The sequence below is a fragment of the Ambystoma mexicanum genome, chromosome 2p (genome assembly GCF_040938575.1).
Source record: "Ambystoma mexicanum isolate Mex_15411 chromosome 2p, UKY_AmexF1_1, whole genome shotgun sequence".
Classification (NCBI taxonomy): domain Eukaryota; kingdom Metazoa; phylum Chordata; class Amphibia; order Caudata; family Ambystomatidae; genus Ambystoma; species Ambystoma mexicanum.
This window is the reverse complement of record NC_090923.1, coordinates 1,348,387,742-1,348,398,710: the sequence shown is the minus strand read 5'-3', so window position 1 is coordinate 1,348,398,710 and position 10,969 is coordinate 1,348,387,742. Positions and strand designations below refer to the sequence as shown.

At 45.1% G+C, this 10,969-nt stretch overlaps 1 protein-coding gene across 2 annotated transcripts in view; it reads left to right on the top strand.

Annotated features, from left to right (window-relative positions):
• Positions 1-1,024: 1,024 nt before the first annotated feature.
• The window catches only part of MYO15A (myosin XVA), a 3,541,761-nt gene continuing 3,531,816 nt past the window's right edge, over positions 1,025-10,969 (top strand). For both annotated transcript variants that reach the window (XM_069645706.1, XM_069645705.1), the window contains exon 1: positions 1,025-1,677. The gene's annotated coding sequence lies outside the window, so the exon portion shown is untranslated. The remainder of the gene's footprint in view (positions 1,678-10,969) is intronic.

Genomic DNA, 10,969 nt, shown 5'->3' with positions numbered 1-10,969 from the left:
TTAATCAACGCGAGCTTATGACCCGCACTTACTGGGAATTCCTCATTCATGGGAAATAATTGCAATCCCTATCACGAACGGGGTTCAGCGGGTTACCCGCACCTGTCGGCGAAGGGTAGACACACGCTGATCCGTTCAGTGTAGCACGCGTGCAGCCCCGGACATCTAAGGGCATCACAGACCTGTTATTGCTCGATCTCGTGTAGCTGAACGCCACTTATCCCTCTAAGAAGTTGAACGCCGACCGCTGGGGGTCGCGTAACTAGTTAGCATGGAGGAGTCTCGTTCGTTATCGGAATTAACCAGACAAATCGCTCCACAAAATAAGAACGGCCATGCACCACCACCCACAGAATCGAGAAAGAGCTATCAATCTGTCAATCATTTCCGTGTCCGGGCTAGGTGAGCTTTCCCGTGTTGAGTCAAATTAAGCCGCAGGCTACACTCCTGGTGGTGCCCTTCCGTCAATTCCTTTAATGTGTATAATTTTCAGCTGGACATATTTAGTCCAGGGTCCAAACCCCAATGCGATGCAAATGGATCTAGTAGAGAATTAGGCAACTGCAATTTCCAACCAGAGTAAATACATGGAGACCAGGTTTTTGAATCCCGGTTTACAGTCACTTGCGGGATCCTGGCCATACCACTTAATTTCCCTTTCTCTTAATCCCTTTATCTGCGCAAATACATGTGCGTGTTTACAAAGTGGCAAAACGCCAACATCAAGCGCTGTTTAAAATCGGCACGGTTTGCATCTTACATTTACAAATGATTACAATACGCGCGGTTCAAGCTTTCGGGTGCCTTGTCAGGCCTCATTGTCACGGTGATTTATCCCCTCAGGGCTGTGACGTGGCATCTTAGAGTATATATATCACCTAGACAATAAGGCGTGACAGGGCACCCGAAAGCTCAACTGGACCTTATTTACGTGGCGCGTGCCCTGCTTGGCAGCTAGCGGGAGGGGTGGGAGGGGGGGAGATGGGGAGGGTTGATGCCAGCCTGAGAGGGAGGAACAGTTGTTTGGCACTCAGGTGCGGTATCACCAGTCAGTCTCCCGTCTCTCGGTTGCTAATAAGGACCGTTTTTTGCCTCTCGCTGCCGTTCTGTGAACATCTGCTGTCCCTGTGTTTTGATACCCTTCTGATGGTCAGACATTTTACCACCGTTTTGAGCATCAAGGTGGTTTTATGGAACCCCATCCGTTAGACATTCGCCTCCCTTACTAATAGCCCGGGAAGAGAAGGAAATGTGTTTATGTTGTTGAGTTGTTACACGGAGGTAGCGGTTTCCAATGTGGGTGGTTTATCGCTTTTCATAGAGTGTTAACGGCCTGGTCGGTGTGTGGTACCCTCAAATGTCGCCCTATTTTGGTGTAGGAAAGATCGGCTGCGAACTGACAAGTAGCTGTGTCTAAGCCGCTGCTGGGCACGCGCTCAGTTCAGAACCCTGACTGACGCCGCCTTCATGTCATAATGGCGCGCAGAAGATCCCCCGTTACGTCTGTCATTCAGGGAGTCCCTCCTCACGGAGCCCAGGCGGGCGCTGCCCCTGGGCAGGCGTGACACGCGCTGGGTCGCAAAGGTTCAAGGCACTGGACGCTCTCAGATGCTGCTGGGCTTGTATCAGGCGCCGGGAATGGAGCTGGGCACAGGAGAGCACATCTAACTGGCCAAGGTAAGAGTTTATTTCGGACAAAGGTCCAAATGAAAAACACATGATAGGACACCTGTGAGATTCTTTGACAGCTCTGTGGGCAACCATATATATTTTTTTAAATGTGGTTTTATTAAGTTTTGTTAACTGTACGTCACATTACATAAAAACAATTACAAACTCAGGGTTACAGAGCGAGATCAGAGGCTTCAGTACTATCATATGCGTACGTCTCAAACTGGCAACCATAATTTTAACGTCTGCTATTGGCCCCTATAACCTGACACCCTGACTTCTAATCTTTTGCCAACTGTTTAATGTACGTGTTAGCGGGCTGAGGAAATCGACTGGTGATGCACGCGAAAGTTGCATGACGTGTGTATCCATCTGCATGCCAAGTAGTTCATTTGTATTTGTTTATTAATATACTATTAGCCAAATCGGCTTTGTATATGTTAAATGTTAAATTTTAAAGGTATTTGTACCGCGCACCGTCACCAACGGAATTGGCCCCCAGGCGCTCAGGCGGATCTGTAAATGATAAAGGTGGGATGGGTTAGTAAGGTGAAGGAGGGAGTAGGATAGTGAGAGGAGTGGTGTTCTGGTGGCAGCTTCAGCTCAGTATACACTGGGTGCTGAGCTTTGGTGCAGGTATCGGATCGGAGTTAGTCCGCGTGTGCTGTTGTTCCGGCTTATGTGTTGTTGCAGTGTTGTGAAGTGCGTGCGGCTTGTTGTGCGAGAGATGGTTGTGTGAGTTTTTTGAGTGAGATAGGTATACAGAGATTGAGCTTATATTGGTTAGTGGGTTACCTGACCTTTACCATGCTAACATTCACAGTTCTGTCTGCGTGTGGCACTTGTTGGCCCTTACATTCCCATCTAGACGCAGCGCGGGCCAATGTTTAGGACTTCATCCAGGTGTGGTCATGCCAACATTCACACTTTTATCTAGATGCGGCGCAGGCTAGAGTTTAGTGATCCGTCCAGGTGTGGGTCTGCTAATATTCACAACTCCAGGTGTGGCACAGGCTAGTATTCACGTTTTTCCTAGGCGCGGGCATGTTGTCCTTCAATCAATCCTATCCAGATGTGACGCAGGCCAACGTCTATCTAGGTGCGTCTGCCGGTCTGGATATGTTCGTCCGGTACGTACGAGTGAGAGAGTCACTTGAGGGCTTTCGTCGGGGTCTTAGTGTGTGGTCAGTCTCTGCAGCCTTCCTTTGTGGCTATTTCCATGATGTCTTATGCTCTGTTGAATGGTTGGTCCTTTGGTTTGAGTGTTTGTCCAATTTGAGAGTGGCCGAAGTTGGAGTTATTTCCATCATTGTTTTAATGTCTGGCCATTCTAGTGCGTCTTCGCTTTGGTTACGCTTTGAAGAGCCATGATTTGAGGAGTTTCCTGAATGCTAGGTGGTTTGTTGTTTTACGTATATTCTTAGGTAGATCATTCCAGATTTTGGGTGCCTGGTGAGAGAAAGACGATCCTCCGAGTTTTTTTCTGTTATAGGGTTTTGGTTCCAGGCGTATGTCGGTGCTTGATCTTAGTGTTCTTGTCGGTTGATGTAGGCGTAATGTGTCGCTTAGGAATTCTGCGCCTTGTTTGTGTATTGCTCTGTGCGTGATGCACATGGCCTTGAACATTATTCGTTGTTTCAGTGGTAGCCAGTGTAGTATTTTTAGCGCGGGTGTGATGTGTTCTCTTCTGGGTAGCTTGAGGAGGAGTCTGGCTGCTGCATTTTGTATGCGTTGCAGTTTTTTTTTAAGTCATTCTGGCATGCCCAGGTATAGGCTATTGGCATAGTCTACTCTGGACATGATCAGAGCGATGATGTTAAGTGTTTTGTTGGTGAATGACAGGAACGGAAGGATCCTTTTTGCTGCTCGCAGGAGGAAGAAACATTTCTTGATTACCGAGTTTACTTGTGGCTCCAGAGTGAGATTGTTATCCATTAGGGCCCCTAGGTTTTTTACAGTTGATGATGGTTCTGGTGTGGTGCCAAGCTCTCTTGGCCAGGGGATGTAGGTGATGTCTCCTCCCTTTTTTGAGACAATCATTATCTCTGTTTTGCCTGGTTTGATTTTGAGATGGTTGAGGTTCATCCAGTTGAATATTTCGCAAAGGCAATTCTCTAGTGTGGTGTTTTCTTCTCGGGTGTCTTGTATGTTGAAGATTATTTGAGTATCGTCGGCGTAGTTGTAGCATGTAAGGCAATGCAACATTACATTATAATACATCATAAAAAAGGCAGCAGCCAGTACTATACCACAGGACTGACATAATAAAAGCAAGTGACGTTGCACCTTACCGGCCAGACCGAGTAATCATTATTCACTTAAAGTATAACCGGCACTCGTTGCCAGCCTAGATCATACTTTGCACTATAAAAATAATGAATCTATTAAAAGTTAAAACACACTGCATGACAATTCATGAAAAATCTCTATACATTCCATAAAAAATGTCACCTTAAAATAGATATCATTAATATCATTCCCTTCCATTAGTTTACGCCACATATTTACTGTCTTAGCGGTGTCATATTTGTTACTGTATGATTTGATCCATTTGGCTCGCAGAGTATTCATGCTTGTGCACTCCACTAGGAGATGCTCTGCAGACTCTATTATGTTGACACCGTATAATGTACAGAATCGGTCTGTTCTCCTTATGTGTAAGCACGCACCCATAATTTCTAACACAGGTCATATATTACATTTTATCAGCAGATATTGCCTGACCATCCAACTACTTGGGAACGCCAATATGTAGTTTGCATTGAGACATGCTGCATTCTGTAAGATATGAATCGACTACTATTCACATTTGTTGCTAATTTAACAAGGTCTGCTTTGGAAGCCAATTTCAGTTTCGGCCACCTTTTGCATGGCCAAAGGTGATTTGTGCTACTGTCCCTCGCGAAACCTGTGAGCCAACTATCATTGGTCTTCCTGATTTTAGCAATGGTACCCATGTGAGTGCACGCTTCAATCGATGCATGTGCTTTTAAGTAGCTCACGATGATGGTATGATTATCTAGCATCAATAGTTTTTCGTACCATAAAGTTACTCTGAATATGTATACAACCATAGTACCTTTCATATTGAACTCAAGTCTAAGGTAGTCAACTAGCAAACTCTTTAGCATTCAAAATAATTTCCTTAACGTTTTAGCTTCAAAACCGTTTATTTCCGATGTTAAATCATGACCCCACACTTCAACACCGTACATAAGGACTGGGATGATCTTTACAGTATATTACAATGTAACTGGATTGAGATGCCACCTTGCCAACCAATAAAAGCCCTTAGGGCCTGGATAAGTCTCAAGCATTTGTTTTGGGCTTCAGTCCAGTGGCATTTCCAGGTTAGTGTATGATCAATGGTCACCCCTAGATATTTATATTGTTTTACACATTCAAGGGGCAGTGAATCATAATTCCACACATACTTAGAGCCTACTCTTGAGGATTTCCCATCTAAAAAACATGATTTTCGATTGACTAATGTTAACCTTGAGACCGTTGTTAGCATATTTATTCAGACAATCTAGTACGTTTTGCAGGCCATGTTGCGTTTGATCTAATAGTGATAGATCATCGGCATAGCCCAACCAGTTTATTTTCTGCCTCCCAATCTTGATTGGGAAGATTTAGAGTCAAGAAATGCGGCTGGCAGGTTAGCTAAGTAGAGGTTAAAGAGTGTTGCAGCCAGGATGCAACCCTGCTTGACACCTCTTCCAGCTGGAATAGAACCAGAAAGTTTGCCCTCGACATTCAACGTATTTGTATATTAGTATCACGGTACAACAATATTATCATATTCAGTAGGCCTCTCGGGATGCCCCACGCTATGAGTTTGGACCACAGCTTGTTACTCATTATACTATCAAAGACTGCACTGAAGTCTATGTATGCGCCATAGAAGGCTGAACTTTTAATCTTATTCATGAATTCAACCGTTGACACTAATATTAGTAGATTCTGAGTGCTATTCGAATTTTGTCTGAAGTCGATCTGGTTAGGAGGGAGAATGTTGCTGGTGGCAATCCATTCTGTTAGTTCTATTAGGATGACTTTTCCAAACAATTTTGCAGGGCTGTCCAACTATGCTAACATGCTATAGTTGGCTGGATTTGTCCAACAACCTTTCTTGTAGATCGGGAGAATGTGGCTTGCTATCCACAAAGAAGGGAAAGTTCCACTTCTCCCGATCTCCACAAAGAGTAGACGGAATAACTTGGCCCAGAGTAACAGCAATTTATTTTTAGGCTATTACATGTACCATCTTGCGCGAGATGATTTTAGTTTTCTGATGATCAGTATAAGATCGATTAGTATAAGAAAGATGTTCTGGAGGTTGCCCAGAGCAATGCCAGTGGTTAGGATTCATTCTAAACCTTCCAGCCATCACCTCTTTCTTTTTGCTTTGTCACCCCGAGTGGGATGGGTATGCCCAGACGTGGGTCCCTTGCCTGCTGGGCCTAGAGACCCAAGCTACTCCTCACTGATGAGGCCCAACAAGGCCGAAACATGTTTGAGGAGGCTTGTGGTCTCGTGCAGAAGGGATGTGACCTAGCAGTTCGGGCTGGACTGCCCCTTTTGGGGTGGGACCAAGCCTGATTTGCATATGGTCTTTCCCCTTCTGTAATGGCTTGGCAGGCGAAGAACGATGGTCTGGAGGTTGCCCAGAGCAATGCCAGTGGTTAAGATTCATTCTAAACCTTCCAGTCATCACCTCTTTGTTTTTGCGTTGTCACCCCGAGTGGGACGAGTATGCCCAGATGTGGGTCCAGTGCCTGCTGGGCCCAGAGACCCAAGCTACTCCTCACTGATGAGGCCCAACAAGGCCGAAACATGTTTGGGGATGCTTGTGGTCTCGTGCAGAAGGGATGTGACCTAGCAGTTTGGGCTGGACTGCCCCTTTTGGGGTGGGACCAAGCCTGATTTGCATATGGTCTTTCCCCTTCTGTAATGGCTTGGCAGGCGTGGAACGATGGTCTGGAGGTTGCCCAGAGCAATGCCAGTGGTTAAGATTCATTCTACACCTTCCAGCCATCACCTCTTTGTTTTTGCTTTGTGCAACAAGTCCATGCAGTGGATAGATCACAGGACACTAGGTACGTCTTAATGCACTTTATTTACTATGAAAATTCTTGAAAAAAATGAGAAGATAACAACAAAGGGGTGGAATGATTGTGAGATAAAAGAAAGGATACAGATGGCAATGACTCTTCTTCCTTCTAGTTGGTTCCCTTTCTCATGTTTGGCAAACAGGTAATGAATAAAAGGAAGTCTTTTATCTTTGGATGGTAGCTTTTGGCCTTCGTATAGTCTTTCAAACTGTTATCCAACCTTCAGATTAACATCAATGACTCAGGTGATAACTTTATGCAGCCTTCCATAAACAGTGAGTGACCACCTCTGACTGTGGATTTAATTATTCTTCCTCAGCTTAATTTCACTTGTCCTTTGAATTTTCCCCCTGAGGTTACGTGGTCACACTGGACCTGCCAATGGTGCCTGGAAAGCGTCCTTAACAAAGTCTCCTCTGGTGGCTGCACTTTCACTACGAGACACGGCTTGTACGTTCTTCTTTTCCCCACTCTCTCTCTCTCTCTCTCTCTCTCCATGTACAACGGCCTCACAGTTGACGGCCGCTCTTCGTTTCTATATTACGGCTCCTCCTCCCGCATTTCACGGGAGTGAACAGCTGATCGTCAGCTTCAGCTGGCGTTCGAGGCCCCCCATTGGCTGTTCAGGGCCTGGCCTCCCCCTCTCCTGCTTACTTCTCTGTACGGCCGGCGTATCTCCAAACTCCTCCTACCCAAGGGTGGGGGCGAGGAGCGGCGCTGGGAGCAGGCTGGCTTGGAGGGTGAGACGTGGAGCGGCGCTGCGCTGGCTTCTCCACCCACGGCGATGTCAGGACCTGAATCACGCGGTCCTCAATAACACGAAATCTCTTAACTGCTACTTTCTTTTTAACTCGGAACATGCTGGGCTTCCGCCGGCATAACGGGTGCAACCTCCGTCACTCTTCTTATTTGATTTTCCTCTAATAAGCCCATTCATAGAGTGGGTCGCCCTCAGGAACTGCGACTTCCTTCATGTTGTTGTTTTTCAAAATTCCACACGAACCCCAACAAACAAAAAAAACTAAGAGAACTTCATCAGCATTAGAAAAAGGTACCAGCGAACTTCCTGCTGACCTCTGATTGGATCCATTATGTAATTGTTACCTAGCAGCATAGTACCCAGCCCTCCATGACATCACCCATTAGACTTTGCACTTTCATGCTGCTTACCATAGATGTCATTATTATCTTGGCTCTGACAACCTGTCACTTCCTTAGCCTTATTACACTTTGTCACCCCGAGTGGGACGGGTATACCCAGATGTGGGTCCCGTGCCTGCTGGGCCTAGAGACCCAAGCTACTCCTCACTGATGAGGCCCAACAAGGCCGAAACATGTTTGGGGATGCTTGTGGTCTCGTGCAGAAGGGATGTGACCTAGCAGTTCGGGCTGGACTGCCCCTTTTGGGTGGGACCAAGACTGATTTGCATATGGTCTTTCCCCTTCTGTAATGGCTTGGCAGGCGAAGAACGATGGTTTGGAGGTTGCCCAGAGCAATGCCAGTGGTTAAGATTCATTCTACACCTTCCAGCCATCACCTCTTTGTTTTTGCTTTGTCACCCCGAGTGGGACGGGTATGCTGGCTTGACAGGCAAAGGACAATGGTCTGGAGGTTGCCCAGAGCAATGCCAGTGGTTAAGATTCATTCTAAACCTTCCAGCCAACACCTCTTTGTTTTTGCAGTATAGGATCTTCAACAGAGGATCTGCAATTCCATATATGTGTGGGTAGTTCAATTATCACATCTAGTGCAATCTGGCTATTCAGCATTCCAGCAATATGATCAGACCATGCAATCTCTGCTACACTTTGTAGGGGTAACACACATTTTGCTGCTCCACGGATTACTGCCCATACGCCATTAGTATTCCCACTATGCGTGTAGTTTGCTAACTGTTGCCATATTTATTTCTCACGAGCGAGACGGTGGGTTTTTAACCATCTCTTATACGTCTGTTTAGCTTTTCTAATGGACATACCTATTTCCCAATCTGCATTTGTAATACTTGCAGATTTCAATATATTCGAAATTAGAGTCCTCAGCTTTTTATTAGCCCTGTGTATATTATTATCAAAGCGCAACCTGTTAGTGCCTGACATGTTCCAGCGCTTGTGGGAGCTCTTAGTAATTCTACGTGTTTTAGTTGTTGCTTTAATCTTGCTTGTTAGTTCAGCAAAATCGCCTATGATGGTGGACACCACTTTCACTTCACCGGTCTCATGTTGGGTAATACATTTCGGCAGTAGCTCCTCCACCAATTCATTTGCTTTTTCAAGATTCCTCGGATTCCACTGAATCCAATTATTACCATTGTTGATATAAATGTCCCTGCTGTCATCATACTCGTTAACATGTTAACAGTTTGATCTATTTCAAGGATGACACATAATGGCATGTGGTCACTTTCTTCCCGTGATATTATGGCCATGTTTAAGAATATCGACATAGCGGCTGGATTCACAAATACGTAATCTAGAGTGGATGCACTTTTACCACGAATTTGTGTGAAAGCCTTAGTGGGGTCTCCACCGCAATTACCGTTTAGTTGAATTAGTGAGTGAGAGTAGAGGAGTGCCGCCCAGGCCTTCTCGTGATGCTTCAATGGCCACAACTTTACAGGAAATTAGACATAAAGCCTCTCAGTTACTATTTGATCGTTTTCAATATTGGCATTGAAATCACCCACAATCAGAAGCAGAACATTAGGGGAACACACCTGTAGCAGCTTTTTTACGTTATTCGCATTGCGTGTAGTTGCTACTTCTCCTTGTGGATCATAGATATTTATTTTGTTAAGCACTTTACAATGGTAAGATGCAGTGGCTGCCAACATCATTGGAGATGGCCTAAATAGCTCTTTGAAGACCCAAGGGAGGCAAGTAGATAACAACAGTTCAGCCTTAGGTCTTCCAATTGGGTCCTTAGTGGCCATTTGGTGGATGGTACTAAGTCCATCTAATTCAACTGGCCAAGCAGCCATGTTTCTTGCAGGGTGACCATCCAGAATAATTCCATATGGGTTAAGTGTCCTTCCTCAGACGTTAAGTGTGTGTGACTACTCGTGTTCCAAGACCACAAAATGCTATGTCATCGAGATACACTTGCAAAATGGTTGGCAACCACTGCCAATATCCCTCACCATTGGACTCATGCTTACTTTTGACGTTCTCATTGTAACCTTCCTGCAGATTATAAGTATTTCCTACAGCCGCTTTGACGAACTGGTGGTTTGTCTGTCCTTTTCCTACGTATTTATGGACTGTATCTGACTTAAGGTTAGCAGGTTTAACAGTTCTCCTTTTTTTCGAATTAATTGTCACAATTTTACAGCTAAAACCCAATGTGGTGAGTTCAGGTGCATAGTTCATTATCTACGTAAGGGTAGCCTCTGATGTGAACCAGATTTTCGAAACGGATAGTGGTGAGTGTTCAAGGAGTGTTCAAGATGATCTGCAATTTGAATGTCCTCAGAACGAACTACTCTAAGGGCGACTACAGAATGAAAAAGGTCAAAGATATATTTACGATTCAAAGGAGGAGTATATTCAGAAGTGGACAGAGGACGAAGTTCCAGGGCTTTAATTTAGACAGTGCCCATTTCATCTGCACTAAATTTAGTAGTACTTTTATTACTAACTAGATTTAGTGCAGGAGGTACATATACTTGGCTATCCATCTGTGATTGTGAAAGGGGCCCCTAGGGGTCCCTCGTGCTATGGAAACAAGGCAATGACCATACACGAAAAGATGCGCCAGACACGAGGTTTCAAATTCCCAATGCTAGGGTTTATTGCAAGCAAAAGAGAGTATCAATTGGCCAATTCTCATCTCAAGCCCCGCGACGTGAGTTTCCCAGACCTCGAGGGACGCAAGAGAGTGAATTACGTACATCAGTTACATATATACAAAATGCATATCATACAATTAGCAAAGTCATGTTCAACACCCCTTTGTATTAAGTTCCTTTGAACTCGGGATGACGATGGACATATCCGACGAGTATGACGATCATAATGCTTTCGATGTCTATTCTAGTAACAATGTGCAATTTAGAAAGTGCGGAGGGATCTTTTAGAACACGGTGGTTCTGTTCTCGGAAGCAATCTGTACACGGGGGAAGAGCCACATTCCAAGCTTTGCTATCTATGAGGTACTATTCGTGTCCTGGGAGCCGACACGT